Genomic DNA, 26,762 nt, shown 5'->3' with positions numbered 1-26,762 from the left:
GTATTTTTACGAATTGGTAGCCTCAACCTCCAATTCGAGGAATTACTTTAATTCCTTAGTGGGTACTAGAATCCACACAAACTACACACAAGCCCAACTTTGGTTGGTCAACCCATGTGCATCTATGGGTAGGTTCATAACCAGTTATTTCTCTAAACAACTTCTAGTAATTTATTTTGCCCCAGAACCTAATCAGTAGGCTTTGGCCTCCACTGAAAAAATCTGGTTAGGTCCAACTATTAACATATTTGATTTGGTGAATCGGACCAATAAATAATCAAGCCCGATTTTGGTCGGCCAACCTAACCACCATCAAAAAGACTCAAACCAAATTATCATACTATGAATGATAATTCCATTAGTCAATAAGCACCAAGCCTTTGGGCCTCCAATGATTATTAAACTAATGGACTCATTATCACTCACATAATGGGAGGCTATGACTTAGTTATCAATATAACTTAATCATTTTTAGGACCTAATAATTTTTGAGGATTTTATTAAAGAATCGAAGAGAAGAAAATATCCAGTCAATTTCAATCCTCCCACTGACTTCACCAAGTCAGATTAAAAAAGATTTACTTAAAGCTGGCATTAGGAGCACCTAAATCAGTCAAACTGATTTACCTAGTGATATGGGTGAGCCCTAATCACCAATTGATTTTAATCAAAACCTAATTCACCAGGTTGGCCAGGTAAGTGAGATCAGGGGTGGGGATAAGCCATTAACTCATCAAAGATCAAATCACTGCGAGTAGCTCCCACTTAAAAACCACTAGTCAAACTACCAAACTTACCTTAGACACCAACCGGTTCATTAGTTTTAATTTGATCAACTTAGTAAATAGGATTCCACCACGTAGCCATGAATTAAGTCCATCTTGGTCTAGTTAAAGACATGGACCCATTCAACTACAACTATTGGAGTTGAGTCTAGAGTATTCTTGACCTAATCTAATTCAACTTTTGATTAGATTTGACCAATTACTCTAATTTAGTCCATTTCTTTAAGCTAACCTTAGGTCTAACCCAATTATGGACCTAATCCATCTAACCCATTGACCCACAAGTTTATGCAATTATCTTAGGTCTTAATTCACAATTCTAGACCTACTAGACAATACTTAATTCTTTTAATTAAGTATTTGGATGATGGGTCAGGGTTTGGTATTTCGAAAATAATTTTCAAATTTGAAAGGTTTTATTTTTTGTTCACCAAATATGTTGACTCATTACACAAATAGATCAGCACATTTCATAAATAGCAATCCTATTGCTAATTACATAACAGAAAATAACTCAATCAAAATAAATTATGAATATTTCTTTCACTACTTCATCTGTATGGGATATAATTGTATCGGCACTCCTACCGCCATAGGAGACCCCATCGAATGGGAAGAGAGGGCCTTTAAACCCTACTTTTCTCCTATGATCGGACGGTCATGGCAACCAACCCAATTCGATTACTTGCTACTTGGATCAAGTATATCTAAATATACCAATTTCAAAATTTAAATTTCAAATTTTAAATTTTAAATTTTAAATTTTAAATTTCAAATTTCAAATAAATTTCAAATTTTAAATTTCAAATTTTTGAATTTCAAATTTTAAATTTCAAATTTTGAATTTTAAATTTTGAATTTTAAATTTAAAATTTCAACCAAATTTCAAATTTTAAATTTCAAAATTTTGAATTTCAAAATTTTGAATTTTGAATTTTGAATTTCAAATTTCAAAATTCAAATCTCAAATTTTGAATTTCAAAATTTTGAATTTTAAATTTTGAACAACTTTCAAAATTCAAATTTCAAATTTTAAATTTTAAATTTTAAATTTAAACTTTTAAATTACAAGTTAATCTATGCATGCAAATATATATATCATATCTAAGAACCTGCTCTGATACCATTTGTGGAAAAAATTCAGTGCAGGGGTAAAATGGTAATTTTAAAATATTTTCAAAATCATTATTTTACAGTAAAAATTATTAATTAATCTAATTAATTAATAAAACTTTATCCTATACTAGGATCTAAATATGATATATAGCATGCATGTATTTAAATTTGAAATTCGAATTTGAACAGTAAACACTTTACTGTAATATGTTCAGAACACAATACCTTTGTACGGGTAGTAGATCGCCGCAATCTGATCACCATCGGGAGAGTCTGATCATTGCGATACAGCCACACAGTGTGTCTGGCCTCTGTGGATCGTCCACATGAAGCTCTCGATCTGATCGACTTCTCACGAGTGCTAGCTCGTTGTAGAGCCCTTTTGATGGTCGATGCTGATCGAACTCCTTCGATCGATGTCTGTCGATTCTTTGGATACTCTGGATCATCAACAAACATGCTTGAGAGGATGTTAAAGATCTTTCTAAAATTTGATGGGCTCACGATACTCGTAGCTCACCTTCTCACTTCCCAAACTCCAGACTGAAACCTTAAAGAACTCACTGAAACCCTGCGCACACTTTTTCTTTTTTTCTTTCTTTTTCTTTCGAAAGGATATAGACCTTCACCTTGCACACAAGGATTCCTCACACCTAGATTTTCTCTTCAAAATTTTTCTTGCACACACCCCACTCTTCTCCTTTTTTTAAAATAATGTCAAATGTCTTATCCATGTGAGAGGATAAAGATGAGTAATTGAACATTTGAATTCAAATAAAAACCAATTTATCCCTATCCACTGAGGGTGTGAGAAGAGGAGGGTGTGGCTTAATTTGTGCGTAAGTGATTTTATGAGAAATATTTTCTCGTGTAATAAATGGGGCGATAAAAGAGGATAAGGTCAAGGCGCTAAGATTGGTTGCTCATTCAAATTCAAACTTTATTTTGAATTTGAATGGCCAACCAATCATCCTTATCCACTCATTTGGAGCATTAAAGTAGGATGTGAGGAGGGCTTTGCGTGAGGAAAAATTTATGAGAACTTCCTTCTCGTGAATTCAAATGGGCGCAGTGGAAGTGAGGTGGCACAGGGAGAATGGGTCAAGGTGGTTTCATTATTTAAACCAACCTAATTGAACCAAATAAGTTAGGTCCAATTAGACTAATTTAAACCCAACTAAATTAGGCTTAATTAGGCTCAATAAAATTCTAATCAAATCAGAAATTGATTAAGTCCAACCCCTGATCAAATCAGGGACCAAACCATCTCGACGATTAGGTCAACTCTTAACCTAATCGGGTCAAACCCAACTGAATCCAATTCAATTAGACTTGATCCAAAAATAATTACTCAATTAAATTGAGTTAATTAGTGATCAAATTATTAATTAAATCTCTGATAAATATTGAGTCCAGATCTGATGGGTAATCGAGCATCAGAATTCATCGATACGTAACCCTGATCGAAGAGTCCCAAACCAGTGGGACTCTTGACCCCGGTACCCAAAATGTGTGGGACTCATGATCAGAGAATCCTGATTCTCGATCATAGAGTCCCAGACATGTAGGACTCATAGTCCATAAGTATTAGGACTCTTCATCAGCCATCAGATCAGATAGGAATCTCTAATGTGTGTGACCCCACAGGTTCGAACCTAAGCCGGTAGCACAGGAACCAATTCCTGTACTAATCGAAGTGACCATCTAGCAATGGTACTCGATGACCAGATAGGTCGAATAGTCACAATCGCAACACTCAGAACCTACGTGAATATGGTTACTGTATAATTCATCCTTTTTACCTCTGTGTTTAGGACGACTCAGGGTTAAACTGTCAACCTTGATTAGATCATCCGAATCGTGCTCAACTCAAACAGTCCTGTGACTCCTCACAAAGTCTACCCTGGTCAAGGTTTTACTAAATTGAAATATGACTGTACACAGCTCCTGAACTGGAGTGATCAATCTCATCTTGACACATGCACTGACAAGTCAAGTACTTGACTATACCCAGCAGCCTTCTGTCACTGAATTATAAATTCAGGTAGTCCAGTGCCTAAGTGCAGTGAGTTGCTTGCAAGTCACCATGGCGGTCTCAGGTCGAAGAAACATTTATATCCATATTCCATCAGAGCAAATCTTGACAGCAGAAATAGCTTCAGAGTCAGTCACGTTCAGTGCAGATGTACCCTTACATCTCATCTGTATGCCATACCAGTGTCTCCACACTCATTGGTTAAGAGGACAACCAACCTATATGGCACACAATGACCTATGCTTGATAAACGTTGTCGTCCTTGGTAACAACATATCATTTGGTCGCGAACAGATTTAAAGACTAAACGATAAATCCTCCTTTGTCGAGTCTAAATAGTCCTAAGGACTTCACCACAACATAGGAGTTCATTAGAAGATGAAACATTTTGTGATGAAAAATACCAAAATAATTTTTATTAATTCATAATTCATGTACATATACAAAAATGAGCAAAACCGTCAACAGACTGACGATTGACTTTGGGACACTATTTCCAACAGAAGCTCGGACAACCAGGAGAGATCAGAAAGATGCCGCACAAGGTCGGAAGTCGGAAGAGTCCTGGGAGGGTTGGCCTCTTACGAACTTCGGCTGGGATTATTTTATACCCAACAATACACAATCAAATAAACTTCCTAAAGTAGATAATGTCATGGAATCCTACCTTTGGCAATTTAGGCTTGGTCATATAAATAAGAATATGATCAACAGGTGATAATTTTTGAGGTCAATGATTGTGAATCATTGTCAACCTGTCAATTCTATCTCTTTAGTAAGATGATCAAATCATCTTTTGCTGAAAAAAGTGAACGAGCCAATGATGTTCTGAATCTGATACATACTGATATATTGGATCTACGAACATGTTTATCATAAATTTAGATTATTTAAAATATTTAAATAATTCCATAATAAGATAGAGAAATGAACTGGGAAGAGCATTGAAACTCTTCGATCAGATCAAAAAGGAAAATGCCCTTTCAGTGAGTTTTTGACATATCTAAAAGAGAATAGGATTCTCTCTTATTGAAATCAACTTTGTTAAATATAGTTTGATCTATGATGGAGTTTATAAGAATGTCTGTCTCCTTTTAGGGTTATACTCTTAAGACTGCTTGTTATTTTCTAAAATGGATTCCAAATTAATCAATTGTAAAGACTCTATATGAGATATAGACTACGCATAAGCCGATACTTTCTTACCTTAGGATTTGGGAGTGTTTGTTTTATGTCAAGCATTTGCAGACAGATTAGCTTGGATCTTGGTCCTATATATATATTATTTTGTAGGATAACTCTAAAGGATCTAAGGGATATAACTTCTACCATGCTAAAGAATAAGAGTTGTTCAGTATTCCTTTCAGAAAAAGGAGTACCTTGGTGAAGGTACTGATGCGTTTAATATGAAACTTATGAAGTTCGACAGGTAAAAAAACTGACACAATCTAGTGAACCCATAGAATCAGATTTGATCAGATCAAACCTGAAATCTGTTGTAGAGGCACCATTAAGGAAATTTGATAAAGTATCACAGTCGTCAGATAGATAATTCAGTATCTAGTTCTAGGACGTGATCTTGTTGAACTCGATGAGAACAACAAAGATTTGATCACCTACATGGATGGCATGTAGAGATTTGACTCTGATTAATAGCTTGAAGTATAGGTCTGAAATGGAGTCCTTGAAGATCAATGATATATGGATACTCATTGATCCACTCGAAGGGGTAATGCTCATAGAGTGTAAGTGGATCTCCAATAAGATCATAGTAGCATAGATGAGAAGGTGGAGAACTACAAAGCTCATCTGGTAACCTAAGGATATTGTCAACATTATGGTATTGACCATAACAAGATATTTTCTCTTGTGGCAATGCTAAATATTTTAGAGTTGGAATGTGCATTTTGATAAATGATCAAAACGCATGGCTTCATTGAGAATGAAGAAGAATCCTGCAAATACAAATGGGTTAATAGTTCTATGAGTGTATTTCTTTTCTTGTATGTGAATAAAATTTTTTTAATCAAAAATAATATTTCTTACATTACAGGGAATAAAGATTTTACTGTTATTATTGTTCTCCATAAAAGACTTGGGAAAAGCATCCCTCATCATAGAGATGAAGATTTATAGAGATAGATCTAAAAGGCTACTTTAGTTTTTTCAGTCCAACATACACAGAGTGTTTGTGAATAGAATTTATTCTATCATGCACACCATGTATGAGACCAGATATGGTATACTCACTAGGATAGCGACTGAATATCTGCAAGATCTGGATGAGAATCACTGGAAGGTCATCCTTAAGTATTTGAGAAATACTAAGAATCAGTAACTCAGTTATGGAGAATTTGACTTAAAACTTATAAAATTTGATTCTATTTTTTAGTTGGACATAATAATAGCAAGAATGTGTCAGAATACATCCTTATCCTAAATAATAGAGTAATCTGCTGGAAAGGTTCCAAGCAGAAAAATATAGCCAAATTCAAATTGTGAGGCAGAATGCATTACAGCATTCGATGCTTGCAAGAAAATTATGCGATTGTACAGGTTCACTGGCAAGTTAGGAGTGGCACCCTCCGATGATGGTCCTACTGTATTGTATAGCACCGGAGCCTTAGCTCATGCCAAGGAGCTGAAGTCCCATTAGCTTTCTAGGCATTTTGTATCGCTACCACCTTATTCAGAAAATCTATTAAGATGACGTCAATCTTTAAAAGATCGATGGAAAGAAAAATTTGACCAACCCATTTACTAAAGCTTCAGTATCTAGGAGTTCTAAGATAATAAATTGAGGATGGATATATGATACTATACTGATTGGCTTTAGTCCAAGTGAGAGTTGTTGGAAAATATGTCCTAAAGTCAATCGTGTGACGATTATGCTAACTATAATTGTATATGAATTGATAAATAATAAAAGTTATTTGATATTTTCATCATAAGGATACATCTTCTAATGAACTCCTATATTGTGATGAAGTCTTTAGGACTATTTTGTTCGATAAAAAAAGATTTATCGTGTAGTCTTAAAATTGGTTCGTGATCAAATAATACGCTATTACTAGGATGATAGCGATATCAAGTGTAGGTCATTGTGTGCCATATGTGTTGGTTGTCTTTGTAACCAAATGGTATGGAGATACTGGTATGGCATGCAGGTGAAATATAGGGGTACATCATCATTAAACTTGATCAATTATGGAGCACTCTGCTGTCAAAGGTAGCTCGCAAAGGATATCGGTATAAGTGTCTCTCCGACCTGAGATCACCAAGGTGACTTTCAAGTAACTCACTATACTTTGGTGCTGGACTAACTGAGTTTCTAATTCAATGACAGAAGATTTTTGGATGCAGTCAAGTACTTGTCAAATCGATGCGTGAGTCAAGATGGAATTGATTCCTTTGAATTAGTAGGAGATATGCATCAGTATATTTCAATTTAGCAAAACTTGGGCCCAGGTAATCCATGTGATGAATTTGAAAAAGATTAAAATACAATGTGAATGACTTATCTAGGATTGATGGTTAAATCTTAATTCATTCTCGAGCATTAGGGTCAAAGGGATGAATTATACGGTAACCATACACCAATAGCTTCTTGAATGTTGCTTCGCCTTCATTCGACCTATCCAAATGTCAGGTCATTATTGCTAGATGGTTACATCGATTGGTTCAGAAAGATATTCCTGTACTACCAACTTAGGTTCAAATCTATGGAGTCACACTCAAAAAAAATTTCTGACTGATCATGTGGCTGATCAACGATTGAGAATCATTCAAGGGCTTAATCATCAATTCGATTGATGATTAACCTTATGCAAAAGTTATAATAAATTAATTTATCAAGTGTTAGTAAATTAATAGAGAATTAATTAGAAATTAGATTACTGATTAGCTCAATTTGATTATGCAAAGAGAACTAAATAAAATCTAATTGAATTGGATTCAATTAGGTTGATCTGATTAGGTTATGAGATGATCTAATTGTTAAGGGAGAATTATCCCTGATTTGATCAGAATTTTAGTTTAATCAATTCTTAATTTGATTAAAATTTGATTAAAAATTTATGAACCTAATTAGATTGGATTTTATATATTTTATTTGGGCTAAACCAGATGTGATTTAGTTTAGATTCAAATAAGAAAACTTAGAGTCCTTATTGGAATAGGACTCTTCTCCCTGTGTCAACTCAGTTTGCACGTCATATATCTCCATGCACAAAATTATTTTGTGTGAGAGTTTTTTTTTACCAAAGAGTTCTTTCCCTTATCTATCTCACACCTAAATTTAATTTGATTTTGATAAAAAGAAGGTTCTCAAATTGGATTTCAAAATATTTCTTATTAGGAGAATCTATTCTCATCCAAATCAACCTCTCCACGCCAATAAATTTTTTTCTCCTTATATGTGTGACATTTTAAGGAGATTTTTTGTGGAATATCAGATGGAGAACTAATTTATAAAAAAAATATGAGAAGGGGTGTCCCATATTATTTTGATATATTTTGGGATGTGGAATTATAAAGAGAGGTATAATCCTGTAAGAGTCCAAGATCATTAGGACTCTTCACCCCACCTCTTTATATGCCTATAAAAGGAGCTTTTATGGTTTCTTTTATGTGTGTAAGATACTAGAAGAGAGTTCTTCATGTGATGGAACTTTGGGCATGGTTCATGATGTGAAAAATAGAGAGGAGGGTCCTCTCTCTTGGGGTGTGTGCAAAAATCTGAATTTCAAATTTTTGATCTTTTGGATTTGGGAAGAGAAAATAAATTAGAAAAAAAAATATTTTCTTCTCCATCATTCTTCCACCTCTTCATCTCCTCTAAAAGTTCATCTTCAGTCTTTGGAAAGATTCCAAAGATTTGAAGAAAAGATCCAGATCGACCAAGAAGAAGGTCTTCACGCGAGCTAGCACTCCCGAGAAGGCCGATCAGATCAGAGCTTCGAGTAGATTTTTTGTAGAGGCTGGATGTGTGTGCGACTGTGAGCAACCAGCAAGGATCCTCTCCACCATATCTCTCAGTAGTAGAGATCGTCAACCCATAATCAGGTATAGAGTTCTGAACTAAGATTAGAAGTATATATGATCTACTGCTCACATACATGCATGCTGATTTTATCTTCAGATTATTTTAGATTTTATATGCAATATATCATATCATAGATCCTAGAGTAGATTGATTTGATGATTAGATCATATGCATGTTAGATTAATTTAATTAATTTAATTATTTTTATTATAATTTTTTTTAAAAAATTTTGAAATACATGTATGAAATCGCCTATGCATTCCAATAAGGACTCTGCCAGACTAGGCTAATCTTAGACTCTTTTGTCAGTTCTGGCTCATTAGCTCAAGCACAACTCTATTGCATCTTCTTTTTCCTTTTCTTTCTTAAAGAATTATTGCTTCATTGAAAACATATCTTCAGAGGTACGAAAGAACTCCTTCAATATTTGAAGAATTTTTTCTTATTGACCATCAACGAATTTACAACTAAATTCATATTCTTTGCTACTCCCAATAATAGCACACGGTGATATGATCATTTGGCCACTTCTGATAAGTGTCTTTGATCGCATCATATGTGTTGGACATGAAAACATCAGGTGCTGGATCCATAATCATATGTAGGATCCATTCATGCTCTAAAACTATTCACAACTTTTGATACTATCTATCGAAGTTGGGTCCTATAAATAAGTCACTGTCAAACAGTGAATGGAGCAACGGACATCTAACCATAACTGAAAGAAAAATACAAGATCTCTATGTTTATGAATTGATTAAGCCTAAATACTTGAACTTTAGTCTAAAAGTTCTCCCACTATTTTATTCAAATTAGTAGCCTCTACCTCTAATCTGAGAAATTACTCTAATTTCTTAGTGGGTACTAGAATCCACACAGACTGCACACAAGTCTGACTTTGGCCAACTTATCCATGTACATCTATAGGTAGGTTCTCAACCAATTATTTCATCAAATAATTTTTAGTAATTGATTTAGCCCTAGATAACTTTTTAGTTGACTTTGGTCTTCTCTACAAGTCCTGGTTAGGTCCAACCATTAACATGATCATACTTACAAATCCAACTACCAAATAATCAGGCCCAATTTTGGCTGACAAATTTGACCACTTGATAGAGAGACTCGACTAAGTCATTATATTATTGAATGATAATTCCAATAGCAGATGAACATCAGGCCTTTGGGCCTCCAATGATCATCATACTAATGGATCCATTATCATCCAACTTAATGGAAGGCTATGATCTAGTTATCCCCATAACTAGCTCATTTTAAAGACCTAATAATTTAGAAGATTTTAATCAATTTAGAGAAGAGATGAGAAGAGATTAACTAGTAAATCACAATCCTCTCACTGACTTCATCAAGTCATTGAATTGGATTAGGGTCATGCTGGTTGAACTGGCATCTAGATCAGTCACACTGATCAATCTTAATGACATGGGTCAACTTGAATCACTTAGCAGTCTAATCAAGACATAATCCACTAAATTGGCTAGATAAGTGAGATCGATGGGAGAGTCTACTAAGCTTGTCTTAGACACCATTGAAATGGCCAGATAAGCCACTTCTAATTAAAAAACATCAGTCAAAATGCTGAACTTACCTTAGATACCAATTGATTAATTAGTTTCGATTTGACCAACCTAATGATTCGGGTTCAACCACTAAGCCATAATCAAAGTCTATTTGGTCTAATCAAAGACATAGACTTGACCATCACAACTATTGTATTGGTTCTAGAGAAGCTATGATTTTAATCTAATTCAATATTTGGTTAGATTTAATCAATTTTTCAAGTTAGTCCATTCACTCTTTAATTCTAACCTTAGGTCTAACCCAATTAAGAGGACCTGATCTAAGCTAACCCATGCCCCCATGTTTTATACGAATGTTATTAGATCTTAAATCATAATTCTAGATCTAATCGATTCTATACTTAATTCTCAATTAAGTTTTGCATCAATATGGATAAGGTTTTGAAAATAATTTTCACATGTAAATTATTAAATCTTTTAGATCAAATCTAAACCTTTTATAATTTTAAATTAAAATAATTTTGATTAAACAAGATTAGATGTAACTAACTTCTTCACAACTTGCATTACATACAGCAACACCTAGGGTTTCAAGATCTAGAATTTTGCAAGAAAGTAAGTTTTCTCCTTTTGCTTTCTTCTTCATGGGATCTAATCACATGGCACCCTACATACCATAAGAGCACCTCATCAAATGAAAAGAGAGAGCCTTTAAACCTTTCTTGCTCCTATGATTGGATGGCCTGATGATCAACCCAATCCAAGTACTTGTAAATTGGATCATCTAATCTAATCACATATCATATATATAAGATACCAGAAGAGATCTCTTCACATGGTAGAAGTTTGGGCATAGTTCATGGTGTGAAAAATAGAGAGGAGGGTCCTTTCTCTTGGGGTGTGTGCAAAAATCTGAATTTCAGATTTTTGATTCTAAGAATTTGGGAGGAGAAAATAAATTAAAAAAAAATATATTTTCTTCTTCATCTTTCTTTCACCTCTTCATCTCCTCTAGAAGTCCATCTTCAACCTCTGAAAAGATTCCAAAAATTTAAAAAAGGAATCAGATTAGAAGTAGATGTGATCTACTGCTTACATACATGCATGTTGATTTTATCTTCAGATTATTTTAGATTTTATATGCAACATAACATGTCATAGATCTTAGAGTAGGTTGATATGTATGTTAGATTAATTTGATTAATCTAGTTATCTTCTGCTGTAATTTTTTGAAAAAATTTCAAAATATATGCATGAAATCGCCTACACATTCCAACAATTTGATCAAGTTGGGCATGTCCATTGATTAGAGAATTTTTAGGGCTCCAATTGTTGGTGCCTAAAGGTTCTCCTATAGTAAGATGGGTAATTTAAGTTAATAGAAAACCCAATGCAAGTAGGACTTGTATTATAAGATTGAATAGGATTTAATCCTCATACCTATTTAAAGGGACCTCCTCTAAGATCCCTAGAGCATCCAAACCAGCAGCCCCTACGCCCATAAAAGGTCTCCACGCCCTCTCTTCCTCCCCTTTTCTCTTCTCTCTTAGGCATTCTACATGTCCCTTCTCTTGGAACGCGCATCCCAAGGTGTTCCTATTAGATTTGTGCCCTAGAAGCTAATTGTTGGCTGACACATTATGTACTTATAGGGTCTAAACTTGTACTTATAATTTTTTTTATTATTAATAAAGGACTTTTTCATTCCAACCATGTATATGTGTCTATAATTTATCCTAAAAATTAACAAAAATAATTTTTTTATATTCTTAAAGAGTTAAGAATTTGAGACATACATTAATTAGTGATTAATTTCTAAATGCTCCTGATCAATGGATCGTCATGGAGGATAGTGATTAATCTATTTGAGATCGATGCATGGTTCACCTCCCTCATTGACAGATGACTCTTGGATCTACAGTGTAGAGATACTGGGATGAAGGTATAGATGGTTGCTAGAGAATAACTTGCACTGAGCGTGACCAACACGAGAATCACATGGATGTCTACTCACTCATCAATGGTCTTCTCAATGCTGCAGTGGTGTGAGTAGTCCTTTGACCTGCAGTATCATTGGCTATTCATAGCAAGGCTACTGTGTTTGACTGCATGTTCCCTTGGTCCCTAGCCATTCAGATCCTTGCTGTGTATGTTGGCTTCAGTAGGTTCAGGTTCACTATTTGGAGTAGGATACACCTAGATGGAATCTATCGATCATGGTAGAAAAAGAGAAGTCTTATGCAATTTACGAGACTGAGTTTAGAAAATCTTTGACCAAAGCAAGTGTGAATATTGAAAAAGAGTTTTTACGAGATTTTCAAATGAACTCAAATCGAGCCAATCTAGCATATGACTGATGATGGGATCTGACGAGTTCTCCATGACCTCTGTCAAGTCAGGACATACGATAGAAGGACTGAATCATACGATAACTGTATCTAGAAGTTCGTACTTTTATTCTACTAGATTACCACTATATACTGCTAGGTGTCACTGGTGGATTGTGAGACTCATCGGATATCATCTTGATGATCGATGGTACTCGAAGGATAGAATTGAAAATATTTCAATCCATCAAAAAAATTTTTGATAATATTGTGATAGATATCATAATATATCTCACTACCAAATAGAAGGAAACCTATGGGGTCACACATTAAGAAATTTAATCTTGAATTTGTCAATTGGGCTTATGAAGTTCTAATTAGATTAAGATTTATTAAAATCCTATTAGGTTTATGAGAACCATGCTAGCACATGGTTAAACCTAATTCTTCTCAGAACTTCGATTCAATCAAGTCCATAGCCTTGAACCTAATCTAAATCCATTTGAATTTTTTTGGGCTCTTAATTGTGAGCCCAAAAAGATTTGATTAAGTTAATTAGTTGGCATAATTATCTTGACATTATCTTTTTTTTATCTCTTGATTATCTCTAAGTGTGCATGTGGAATAGATGGAAGATTGGATAGTGCATCCTTTTCTTTTTGAAAAATTTTAGACACCAAATCCTTGAGGGGCCCACCTCCTCTTATGTGTCATGGCATGGAGGAGAGAGAGTGGGGTCCATACTTGATAAGTGACATATTTTTATATTTATTATAGATATTTTTGATAATTTATGGTGCTAACATCTTCTTAAAAACCTAATTTCTTTAATAAATTAGATTTTCTTGCAAAATTAAATAATTTTGAAAAAAATATAAAATTAGAGTATATTTATAGAAAATAGATATTAATTTAATTAAGTAATTTAAGCATTAAAATGATGAAAAAATTTTAAAAAATTTAATACTTATTTTTTTTATTTTTCAGGCAAAAATTGGAACGAAAATCAAGCCAAAATATCTTAAAAAATAATTTTTATTATCTTCAGTGCATGGTGGACCAGCCGTTCGGTCCACAGAAGCAATGGCACAGTCCACAAGAATAGTCACACGGTCTACAGGTGCGGTCACAGCGGGCAAAGGATTCTAGGTACGATCCAACAGTTGACATTCATCCCGACCTAAATCCAACGGTCTACGTTTGCTATCGGTTTATAAGAAGAGATTTTTCATGATCAGATGGTCGAAAACTCATCCATCATCAGATCCAATGATCCAGACATGTTGTCGACTTTGAATAGGACTCTTCTGCGTGATCCGATGGCCCAAAAGCGATCTATCATGCAATCGGACGGTTGAGGATGCTCCCAACTGTGTCAAAGAAACCTTTGGCATGATCTGACGGCCAGAAACCAATCTGAAGCATGATCAGATGGTTGTGGTTGAATTTGACTTTGATAAGGATTAAAATAGTGATTTTTGATCTGATTTGAGCAGTCCAAAGTTGATCTGATGGTCAGAAATAATTGTATAGGATTTTATACAATTTCTAATGGTTTTATGACTCCTTTTTCTACCAAAAAAATATGAAAAATTTATCTATAAATAAGGAGTCCAAGAATAAGTCTGGAGAGAAGAAAAAATCAATAGAAAGATTAGAAAAAATTAGAAAAAAAATTAGATAAGTTTAGAGATCCAAGGGGAAGAAGGAGAAAAGTCGGTTCGCTCTACAGAGTACGACAGAAAATGGAGAGGCCATCAACCATCTTCTCGATGAGGCTGAACTGATCAACTTCAGATTCTTATTGTAATTTTATTTTTATTTTATTTTATTATTTTTTAAAATTTTTTGTACTTGAATTTTAATTTCAATTAATGTAAAATTTATTTTCTTGCACTTTAAATTTTTGTCTTTTATTTTTTTTTGCAATTAGATGCTAGGATCTAATTAGTAGATCTTAGTACTAATTTATTTTATACTTTTTAAATTTTTATTATTTATTTTTATTATAAATGGATGCTAGGATCTAGTTAGTAGATCTTAGTACCAAATTTATTTTTTATACTTTTAATTTTTATTTTCTGACTTAAATTACTTTCTTCAAAATTTTATTTTTTTTACAAAATCAAAAATTTCAAATCAAAATTTTGCCTTCTCTATGGATTCGATCTAACTCACTACTTTCTATGTATTTTTAATTTTTATTGAAGTCAGAATTTGATTGATAATCACGGTGTCCTAATGACAACATCGCGATCATATCAATTTTTGGTGCTGTTGTCAGAGAAGGCATCAATTATAATGTTTGATTTTTTTAATTTTTTTATAAATATAGCTTACTAATTTTTTTGATTATTTTTTTTACAAAAAAAAGAGAAAAATTCAAAAAAGAGATGAAAGCTTCCAAATTTGCTTGGTAAGATCGATCCTAACCCTAACCCTAATCCTAACTATTTTTTTAGTATTAATTGCTATATTTTTTTAAATTAACCTAAAATTCACCCACATAAATCTAATAAAAATTGCATGATAAGAGTAGAAATTTAATTGTTTAGAAGCATTCATCATCTTGGATTTACTTTTTGTGATTGCTGGAGACAAGGTAAGCTTTCAAGTTTGATTAATTTCATGCATCTAATTTAGTTGCATAGAATCTCTTATTTGAAATTGGTTATGCATATTCATCTCAAATCAATTTAAGGACAACACCCATAATAAGATAAGGTGGGGATCTCATCACCCTTCTTTATCCCAAAAATAACCAACCAGCATCCCACATTAATCCAAACCTAACTAAAATCAAGTAGACATTGGCCCTTAAGATCAATTGAGTTCAGTTTGAGATTGTGGTGAAGTCAAGTGCAAAGTAAGTTTGGACTCACCTCTAAAACTAGCATCTAAGGTAAGAGGTTACAAAGACTCAGCCTAAGTAGACTCGTGGTTATTTAATTGATTCCGTTAGTTTACTTGGCCAATTCAATTGGTGTTTAAGGAAAGCAATGGGGGGACTCCCATGACCCCACCTCTTACTTGGCTAATTAAAGAAAGTAAGGACAAACCTAATTTGTATTTAGGCTAAGCCACTCTATATCAAACTGTTAGGTCTAAGAAACCCATAGGTGTCTAGGTTTAATTGTTTACTAACTTGATTGCAGTTAACACTTAACCACAACTAATTCTTCTCATCTTTCGTCTTTAGGTCTAGAGCTTTCTTAAAGATCTCACCTTTAGAACTTCTCTCTTTCTTCCTCTTCTCTTTTCTTGCTCCTTTAAAAAAAAAAAAACTCAATCATACATTAGGGTTTGCTCTGATACATGCACGATATAATTTTTTTTACCCTGACCTAGTTGAACTTAATCCTGAAATTGAATGACTGATCCATGTTACACCTAATAATCAAATGGCTAGAAATTCTGAGAACTACCTAGGTAGATGAAGAAAAATTTTATTTCTTCCACCTATAACCCATCAATGTTTTCATCATTTTATGGAATCAAATATTCAAAATCTAGTCCTAAGATCGATCTGAACTGATAGCCCAAAAATTAGATAAAGTCGACCTTCTTATAGATAAATGCCTAGCCTTAGATCTACAATCTTCTGTGCAATACACACCATCTCTCAATTATCAGGAGATTTGTTCTATCTGTGCTAGCCCAGCCCATCATGTGAGTGAATGTCCTACGACTGCACAGTTTCCACCTTTCATCCAAGAACAAGTTCAAGCTGCTCAAGGTTACTCCAATTCTGTCAATGACCCATTCTTAAATACATATAACCAAGATTGGAGGAACCACCCTAATTTTTCTTGAAGACCCCAATAGACTCAAGCTCAGACCTAAATTTTTTCTGTGCAAAATTTTTAAAATAGGCCCCAATACCAAAACTATGCCTATAATAGTGGTCAGTCTAGTCAGCCTACTCAACCATCCTATTACAATCAGTCATCGTACCCATTTTCTCAACAGACTAATCTAATCGATGATAGATTCAACCAACTCCAACAAATGATTATGATCCAACAGTAATCTCTCACCAGACTAGAAGTACAAATAGGTTAATTAGCTGAATCTTCTATGAGGAGAAAATTAGGTCAATTATCGAGCCAACAAATACTGAATTTTGAAAACAATCCAACCATCCACCAACCACCTGAACCTAGTCATCAATCCAATGTCCAACCTAAGAATCCTCAATTTAAAAATGATAAAATAATTTCTGAGCTTAAAAGTGATAGGATTCTTAAGGACCCATACCAAGATCAGGTGAAAGAGGCTAGTACTGATGCTAGCCAAAAAGAAAATTTAGAAGAGGAGATTAGTACTGAGACTAACCCGATAGAAGAATCTGAGTCTGAAATTGTTACTGACCTAAGTGATAAAGAGAAGAGAAAGAATGAGTTATCCAAGATATATAAATTAAGAATCTCATTTTCTTCAGCCCTAAAGGTCGGTTCTTCCACTTTAGAATTACCACCTCCTCCAAAACTAAAATTATCCTTGGTTACATCTGAGTACACATGTTTAAAATCAACTGACACTCTTTTAGCACCCATTGCTTCAAACTCAACTCCTAACCCAAAAACTCTCAATTCATGAGTATTTTAAAAGAATAAATAGGAGAAATTCTCAGCAAACAAGGGTCTGTTAATGGATTTGTGAATTATCTTCTTAATATTGGAAAGATAAAACTGACAAAAAATAAAATTATGAAATATTTTTTGAAGATTGACAATAAAATATTAAAATTTATTATAGACCATCTTCTTAAGATTGGTAATTCAAAATTACTTAAATTTGTCAATCCAATATTTGATACGAGATAGGTGAAAGAATTAGCATGGTCTGGTTGAAGACGATAAACTTAGTGCTTCTTGGGAGACAACCCAGTTTCAGCTTTTTCTTTTGCTTTTACTTTCTTTTGCATTTTGTTTAGATTAATTGAGTCTTACTTAGTGTCTTTTGTAGGGATCTGAAGATAATATTGGCTAAGTTGGAGGGAGAATCAATTTTGAAAAAACTTCTGGATCAGGTGACATCTCTCTTTTTTTTTCTCTTTGCATGCACCCTTCATTTTTTCTACTCCATTGAGGATAATATCGATTAAGTTAGGAGGGATAATAAAAATTTTTAAATTTTTTTAAGTCTTCAAGTAAGTTAGTATTTAGTATTTAAGCATCTGATTATACTTAAGAATCAAGTTAAACCAAGCATTTTTAAAAGAAAATTGATGTATAGATTAGAGAGTTTGTGAGATATTAAGGGATCAAGTATTAAGAAAACTTAATAAAGAGTTAAGTTTAGAATTTAAATAGTTTTCTTTGAGTATTTTTAAATTTTTCTACCAGCATCAAAGAAGAGTCAACTTTTTATGGGCTTGTGTAGGGTAACTATATGTTTCTTCATATGAAAATAAAAAAAAAAAAAGAGTTTTCAAGTACTTCATGCTAAGTAATCGGGCTTCTTTGCCTAAGCAAGCATTGAGTTTCGCATCAAAAGATTTGAAGGGCAAAAAAGCTTTATTGTGAAGCTAGTTTTAACTCGTAGCCTGTTTGATTCGAGCAAGTAGGTCTGAGGGATATTCTATATCTAGTACCCTAAAGCCATCTGGTTTGAGAGTCATTGATTAAAAACTGGCTACATGGGTTAAATAGAAAGCTTAAGGAGTTAAGACATTCAATAGCAATACAACGTTAAAAAAAAAATCAATCAATAAGTAAAGAGCAGAAGTAACAATATACTTGTCTATATGAAGGTTAATGATTTAGAGATAAAGGTAGGAATAAATTTGAAAAAGTTTAAAAAAAATTTAGTATTTTTAGTTAACTCTCATATTATTAGTATTAATACTCTAATGACATACCTCACTCATGTTCTACTGGACATCAATAGCTTTTTGAAAATTATTTGATGAAATTTGAAACTTTAAGTTAAACGGTACTTAATTCTAAATTCTTTCTTTACTCAAGGATGAGCAAAGTTCAAGTTAGGGGATGTGATAAGTGACATATTTTTATATTTATTGTAGATATTTTTGATAATTTATGATGTTAATATCTTCTTAAAAATCTATTTTTATTAATAAATTAATTTTATTTATAAAAATAAATAATTTAAAAATATATTCAATTAAATAATTTAAGTACTAAAATGATGAAAAATTTTTGAAAAATTTAATGCATATTTTTTTATTTTTCAGACAAAAATTAGAGCAAAAATCAAGCCAAAATATCTTAAAAAATAATTTTTATTATCTTCGATGTACGGTGGACCGACCATTTGGTCCATACAAGCAAGGATGCAGTCCATAAAAATATTCACATGGTCTACAGGTGCAGTTCATAGTGGGTGAAGGATTTTGGACGTGATCCAACGGTTGACATTCATCCTAACCCAGATCCGACGGTCCATATTTGCTGTCAGTTTATGAGAGGAGGTTTTGCATGATCAGACGATCGAAAGCTCATCCATCATCAGATCCAACAGTCGATACGTATTGCTGACTTTGAATAGGACTCTTCTGCACAATCCGACGGCCCAGAAGCGATCTATCATGCAATCAAATAGCTGAGGATGCTCCCGACTGTGTTAAGGAAACATTTTGCATGATCCGATAGCTAGAAACCTATTCAAAGCATGATCCAATGGTTGTGGTTGAATCTGACTTTGATAAGGATTAAAACAGTGATTTTTGATCAGATCTGAGTGGTCCGAAGCTGATCCGATGGTCAAAAATAATTGTAAAGGATTTTATACGATTTCTAAGGATTTTAGGACTTCTTTTCCTACCAAAAAAATATAAAAAATTCACTTATAAATAGGAGGTTTGGGAATAAATCTGGAGAGAAGAAAAAATTAGTGGAAAGACTAAAAAAAATTAGAAAAAAAAATAGATAGGTTCAAGAACCCAAGAGGAAAAAGGAAAAAAGTCAATTCACTCTACGAAGTACGATGGAAGATGGAGAGATCATCAACCATCTTCTTGATGAGGCTAAGCTGATCAACTTCAGATCCTTGTTATAGTTTTATTTTTATTTTTTTTATTATTCTTCTTAATTTTTTTATACTTGAATTTTAATTTTAATTAATATAAAATTTATTTTCTTGCACTTTAAATTTTTGTTTGTTATTTTTTTTGCAATTAGATGCTAGGATCTAATTAGTATATCTTAGTACCAATTTATTTTATATTTTTTAAATTTTTATTATTTATTTTTATTGTAAGTAGATGCTAGGATCTAGTTAGCAGATCTTAGTATCAAATTTATTTTTCATAGTTTTAATTTTTATTTTCTGACTTAAATTATTTTCTTCAAATTTTTTTTTTTGCAAAATCAAAGATATTAAATTAAAATCCTGCCTTCTATATGGATTTGATCCAACTTACTACTTTCTATATATTTTTAATTTTTATTGAAATCAAAATTTAATTGATAATTATGATGTCCTAACGACAACATCGTGATCATATCAACACCCCATCTCTTTTGGCTAGAGATCCCTTTATGGGGTGCCAACTCTACTTGACAAATATTCCATGATGCCTCTTGTACATGCTTTAAGGGGATAATTAATTACTATTTATATTTGATTTTACTTGACATAAATTAGATTAAAAAGGTAGAGAATTCTTATGAGATAAGGATCTATCTTTTTAAGATAATTGGGTTCCTCATATGTGTCAGAGTAGTGTCTATTTAAAGGGAGGACACGAGGATTTCTTAGGTGGTTAAATTTTTGATAAAAAAAAACCTCTCTCCCTTCTCCGTGCCTTCTCTTCTCTCTCTCTTCCTTTCCACACCCAAAATTTGGGTGCCTCTCTTCCACATGCCCAAAAGTAGAGTTGGTGACTTGGAGATCGTAGATCGAGGAGAAGAAGAAAGAAGGCTACAGATCAAGGAGTTGATCAAAGTTCAAAGGTTGAGATTCTTCTTGAGAAGAAGAATCTTCTACGAGGAGAAAGAAGTTTGAGATTGATCTCGATGGATACCCATAGACATCGGACATATGTGCGGCTCAACCTTCTACGAATCTGAGATCATCAAAAGTGGTAAATTTCTACTCATGTAAAGGTAATAAGATCTGATCTCATAATTATTTATAAATTTTAGATTATTGATATATATTGTCTCCTAAGCTTGAATAGGTTTAGATCTGATATTTTTGGATGTGCGGTTAAAGGGTTTAACTCATTTTATTTTTGCGGTCTGTTTTCAAAGTTTTAAAATCTACACATGTTGCCTACCCGATTTTCTAACAATGGTATTAGAGCCACATATTTTGAAAATATATATGATCTAATTTTTAGATTAGATCTAAAAGTTTTAATGATTTAAAATCAATTTTATGCTGATATAAGGTTGTCTTGATATAGGGTTTACCTCCTATATTGCAAAGATTGTCGTAGCACAAGATTGATCGATTTTGAAAATTATTTTTGAAATAATTAAATTAAATTTTTTAGATCTAAAAATTAATATATGTGATATGTTTAATTTATGTTTAGATCTGAGATTAAAAGTTCATATCAAACTGATATAAGATTGTCTTGATATAGGGTTTACCCCTTATATTGTAAAGGTTGTCCTAGTTTGATGTGAATCAGTTTTTGAAAAGATATTTTTAAAATATTTTGATCATTATTTTAAATCTAATTTTATATATATTTGATATGTGTAAATTTAGTTTTAGATCTAAAATTAATGTATATATGATGCATATTTGATTTAGATATGAAATTATATATATTCGATATATAAAACTAGGTTTAGATCTGAAATAGTTTTAAGATCATAAGTCATTAATTGCATGCAATGAAATATAATCTAAAAATTATTTTTAGATCTAAAATTATGTTATTGCATGTGGGTATGGGTTGAACAAATTAGATCTAAGTGAATAAACTATAATTAGGGTCTAATTGATTAGATCGGGCTAGAATCTATTTTTAATTTTTTACAGTTGATTGAACCTAATCGATGGATGATTAGGATTAGATCAAAGGGGTTCAAAATTGACTTTAGTTTTAGTTGGTCACATCGATTCACATTTTGATGTAAGTTGATTGACTCAAGATCAAATTTGGCTCAGTGGTTTAGATCAATTTCAATAGGTTAATCTAATCGATCAATTTAGTGTCTAAGATAAGTATTTAGATGGTGGTTATTTAATTAGTTCTGTTGTCTAATCTAGTCAATTTTGATTGGTGTCTAAGGAAAGTAACGGGGGGATCCCCATGCATCTTAACTTACCTGACCATCCTGGGAGATTCAATTTCATGTTAGATTACTTGTTGACTCGAGTTTACCTATGACAACTAGGATGGTTAGACATATTAATGTGCTGACCTAATTTAATCAGTCGGATGTCAGATCTATTGATTTAGAAGAGACCTAAATCTAAATCTTCTCATTAAATATTAAGTCTAGAGATTTTCATCATTGTAGAGATGCGGGTGCCTTCTTGGCATTGATCGTTCTTGGCTGGTTATAGTGGTTCAGTTACATCGAAAAGGTACAACCACTCTATTGATATTTGATATCTCAGGGTAGAGATGGGGTTGGATCCAATAACTGTTAGGTGAGGATCCCAATGATGGCTTTGTGCCCGTTGGTGAATGATGGGTCTGACTTAACTAAGGAATGTGCCAATAACTGTTAGGTGAGGCCACAGAACTTAGAGACTAAGCCCACTGTATCTTGCTTAGTAAAGTAATGGACAAAGTGTTATCCACTCATCGGTCTATACTCACCAATAACTATTAGGTGAGGTGTGTATAGATTAATGGGACTGCAGTATCCACTTAAAATCGATCGCGTATAGATTTTTATTTCTCCACCTGAGGAGTGTGGGAGATTTGAAAAAATAGTGAGAATCTTTATTTATTTTTAAAGCTTCTAGAACAAACAATTTTATAAGTACAAAATCTAACTAGAAACTATTCTCTTTGCAGATAACCCTATCAAGTTCAAACCCTTTAGCTCGAATCCTCAATATAAATAGGTTGATTGATACTAATTACAAAGACTGGCTCCAAAATCTAAGAATTATTCTTAATTTTGAAAAGCTTACCCATGTCTTCGATCAGGAAGCACCTGTGTTACCTGCTCACCCATTCGCTGATCAACAAGCAGCACTTAAGAAGTGGATGGACAAAGATAACAAGATGAAGTGCTATATCATAGTATCCATGTCTAATGATCTTCAGCAACAGTATGAAGATATGAAGACTGTCAGAGAGATACTGGTTCACCTGTAAGAGTTGTATGATGAACAGAGTCACACAGCTTGTTTTGAGGTCTCCCAAAGATTTTTCAGAGCGAAGATGCGTGATGGGTAGTTCGTCAATGATCATTGTTTGACAATGATCAGGGATATAGAGGAGCTTCAAAAGCTCGGCATGAACATGAACAAGGAACTGCAGGTGGATCTGATCCTCCAGTCTCTTCCTGATTCATATGGATAGTTCATTATGAACTACCATATGAATAAGATTGATGCCACTTTGTCAGAGTTATTGAATATACTGGTGACTGCAGAGGGCACCTTGAAGAGTTCAAGGGACACAGTTCTGATTGTGGAGCGAGCTTTTTTTAAAAGAAAGTCTTCTTTCAAAAAGAAGAAAAAGCCCTCAAAGAATCAAAAGAACGAGGCCGAGGCCAAGCCCAAGAAATAGGTTTCGAAGAAGGCCGACGATAAAGAAAAATATTTCTATTGCTATGTCAAAGGCCACTGGACAAGGAACTGTCCGGCCTACCTGGCGACTGTCAAGAGCAGGAAGAAGGATGGGCCTTCTGAAGGTACATCTAAATTGCTCGTTATTGAAACTAATCTAACGGTTTCCTCTTCTTTTAGTTGGGTTCTTGATTCTAGTTCAAGTGCTCATTTGTGTACTTCAATGCAAGGTCTTGAAGTTAGGAGACTGAGGAAAGACGAGATCACTCTTCAGGTCGACAATAGAGCAAGGGTTGTTGCTGTGGCCGTTGGAACCTACCCTCTGCGACTATTGTTAGGATTTACTTTGCTTTTGATAGATTGTTTCTATATACCTATAGCAAGTAGAAATTTGATTTCTATCCCTGTGCTGGCACAGGATAATTATAATTTTTATTTCAATAAAGATATGTATTCTATTTATTTTGAAAATAAACTTATGGCATGTACATTTTTGATTGACAGTCTTTATCATTTGCATACAGATGTAAGTGTAAACATGAATGAGCAAATAGTGAATGCCATAGGATCTAAGAGATCTAAAGATAGGATCAGTCAAAAGTATCTGTGGCACCTAAGGCTAGGCCATATTGGAGAAGATAGACTCAACAAACTGGACAAAGATGATCTTCTTGGACCATTGACTTTCGAGTTTTATCTAGTCTGTGAATCGTGTCTTCAAAAAAAAATGGCCAAGCTACCCTTTGTAGGATAAAGAGAAAGGACCTCTGAGATATTAGTCCTGGAACACATTGACATGTGTGGTTCATTTAATGTACAAGCCAGGGATAGCTATATCTACTCATTTTACAAAGTATCCTAAGAAAACCATGGGATACTACTTCTATCTTTCTGAGAATCATAATGTGATTGTGAGCCGCCATGCTGTCTTCTTGAAAAAAGAGTTTATCCAAGATGGAGGTAGTGGGAGGAAGATTGAGCTCGAAGAGAAAGTCTTTGAAGAGCATCGAGTCCAAGGACTTGAACCCAATAATGATCCAGTAGATGTGATACCTTCTCCACCTCATAAATCAAGTAGGATCTCCCGTTCTCCTGAAAGATACTTAGGTATTTTTACAGAAAATTTAGATGAAGCATTCCTTATGAGAGATAGGGACATTAGGAATGATCTCAAAACCTACGATGAGACAATGTTAGATATAGACTCCGAGAAATGTATGGATGCGATGAAGTCAGAAATTGATCCCATACATTCTAACCAGTTTTGATCCTTAGTAGATCCACTAAATAGATTTATAAAAGGAAGATTGGGTCGGATGGTAAGGTAGAGACCTATAAGGCGAGGCTAGCGGCGAAAGGTTATAGTCCATGCGAAGGCATCGACTATCATGAAACCTTCGCTCATAGCCATGTTGAAATCCATCCATACTCTGCTTGCCATAGCAGTATTTTATGATTATGAAATCTAATAGATGGATGTGAAGACTGCCTTCCTAAATAAATATCTTGAGAAAGATATCTATATGGAGCAGCCTCTGGGTTTCACATCCAGTGATAGTGATCATAAGGTCTGCAAGCTGCAAAGGTCCATATATGGACTTAAGCAAGCATCTCGGAGTTAGAACACTCGATTCAATGATGTAATCAAAATATTTAATTTCATCAAAAATGAGGAGGAGCCATGTGTGTACAAAAAGATTAGTGAAAGTGCTATCACATTCCTCGTATTATACATGGATGATATCCTCCTGATTGAAAATGATATTTTCATACTGACGTCGGTCAAAGTATGGTTGTCGAAAGAGTTCGCCATAAAAGATCTAGGAGAAGCTTCTTACATTCTTGGTATAAAGGTCTATAGAGATAGATCTAAGAGAATGATAGAACTCTCACAGAATATGTACATAGAAGAGGTACTGAAGAGGTTCAGCATGAAAAACTCGAAGAGAGATCTTTTACCCCTCAGACATAGCATTCATCTCTCCAAGAAGATGTGCCCTGACACACCTGAGGAGATCCAGTGCATAAGCAAGATCCCTTATACTTCCGCAATAGGGAGTCTCATATATACCATATTATGTACACACCTTAATATAGCACTTACCGTGAGTGTCATGAGTAAATATCAGGTGAATCCAAGTGAAGAACAGTGGATTGCTATTAAAAATATCCTTAAGTACTCAAAAAGGACTAAGAATTTGATGTTGGTCTTTGGTGGAGGACCGAAGCTAAAAGTTGAGGGATACACCGATTCAGACTTTATGGCTGATGTCAATGGTAGAAAGTCTACATCGAGATGTATCTTCTTGTGTAATGGTGGTGTAATTAGCTGGAAGAGTTTCAAGCAGTCGATCATTACAGATTCGATCATGAAAGTCGAGTACATCGCCACCTTTGAAGCTGCTAAGGAAGCCTTTTGGTTCAAGAAGTTCGTTGTGGAGCTAGGTGTGATGCCATCAGATGCCATTACACTGTGCAGCGATAACAATGGTGCCATAGCCCTTGATAAGGAGTTCAGGTCTCACTAGAAGTTCAAGCACATAGAGCGACGATTTCACATCATACGCAAATACCTCGAGAAGAAGTTCGTCGAGGTGCACAGAGTTGACTCTTCACTAAACATGGCGGACCCGCTGACCAAGCCTCTTAGCCAGTGAAGACCGAAGCTCACCTTGAGAAGATGGGTCTTAGGTATATGGCCAATTGGTTTTAGGTCAAGTGAGAGTTTGTTAGATTTGTACCCTAGAAACCAATTATTGGCTGACACGTTATGTACTTACAGAGCCTAAACTTATACTTGTAATCTTTTTATTATCAATAAAGGACTTTTTCATTCTAATTATGTATATGTGTCCATAATTTATCTTAAAAATTAACAAAGATGATTTTTGTATATTCTTAAAGAGTTAAAAATTATAGACATACATTAATTAGTAATTAATTTCTAAATGATCCTGATCAATGGATCGTCATGGAGGACAGTGATCAATCAATTTGAGATCGATGCATGGTTCATCTCTCTTATGAGCAGATGAGTCTTGAATCTAAAGTGTAGAGACACTGGGATGAAGGTGTGGATGGTTGTTAAAGAACAACTTGCACTGAGCATGACCAACACGAGAACCACATGGATGTCTACTCACTCGTCAGTGGTCTTCTCAATGCTGCAGTGGTGTAAGTGGTCTTTTTGTTGGGAAATGTGTCCCAAAAAGCCAATCGTCAAGTTGTTGACGGTTGAGCAAC

This window comes from Elaeis guineensis, chromosome 2 (genome assembly GCF_000442705.2).
Source record: "Elaeis guineensis isolate ETL-2024a chromosome 2, EG11, whole genome shotgun sequence".
NCBI classification, from domain to species: Eukaryota; Viridiplantae; Streptophyta; class Magnoliopsida; order Arecales; family Arecaceae; genus Elaeis; species Elaeis guineensis.
Note: the sequence above shows the minus strand (reverse complement) of the source record.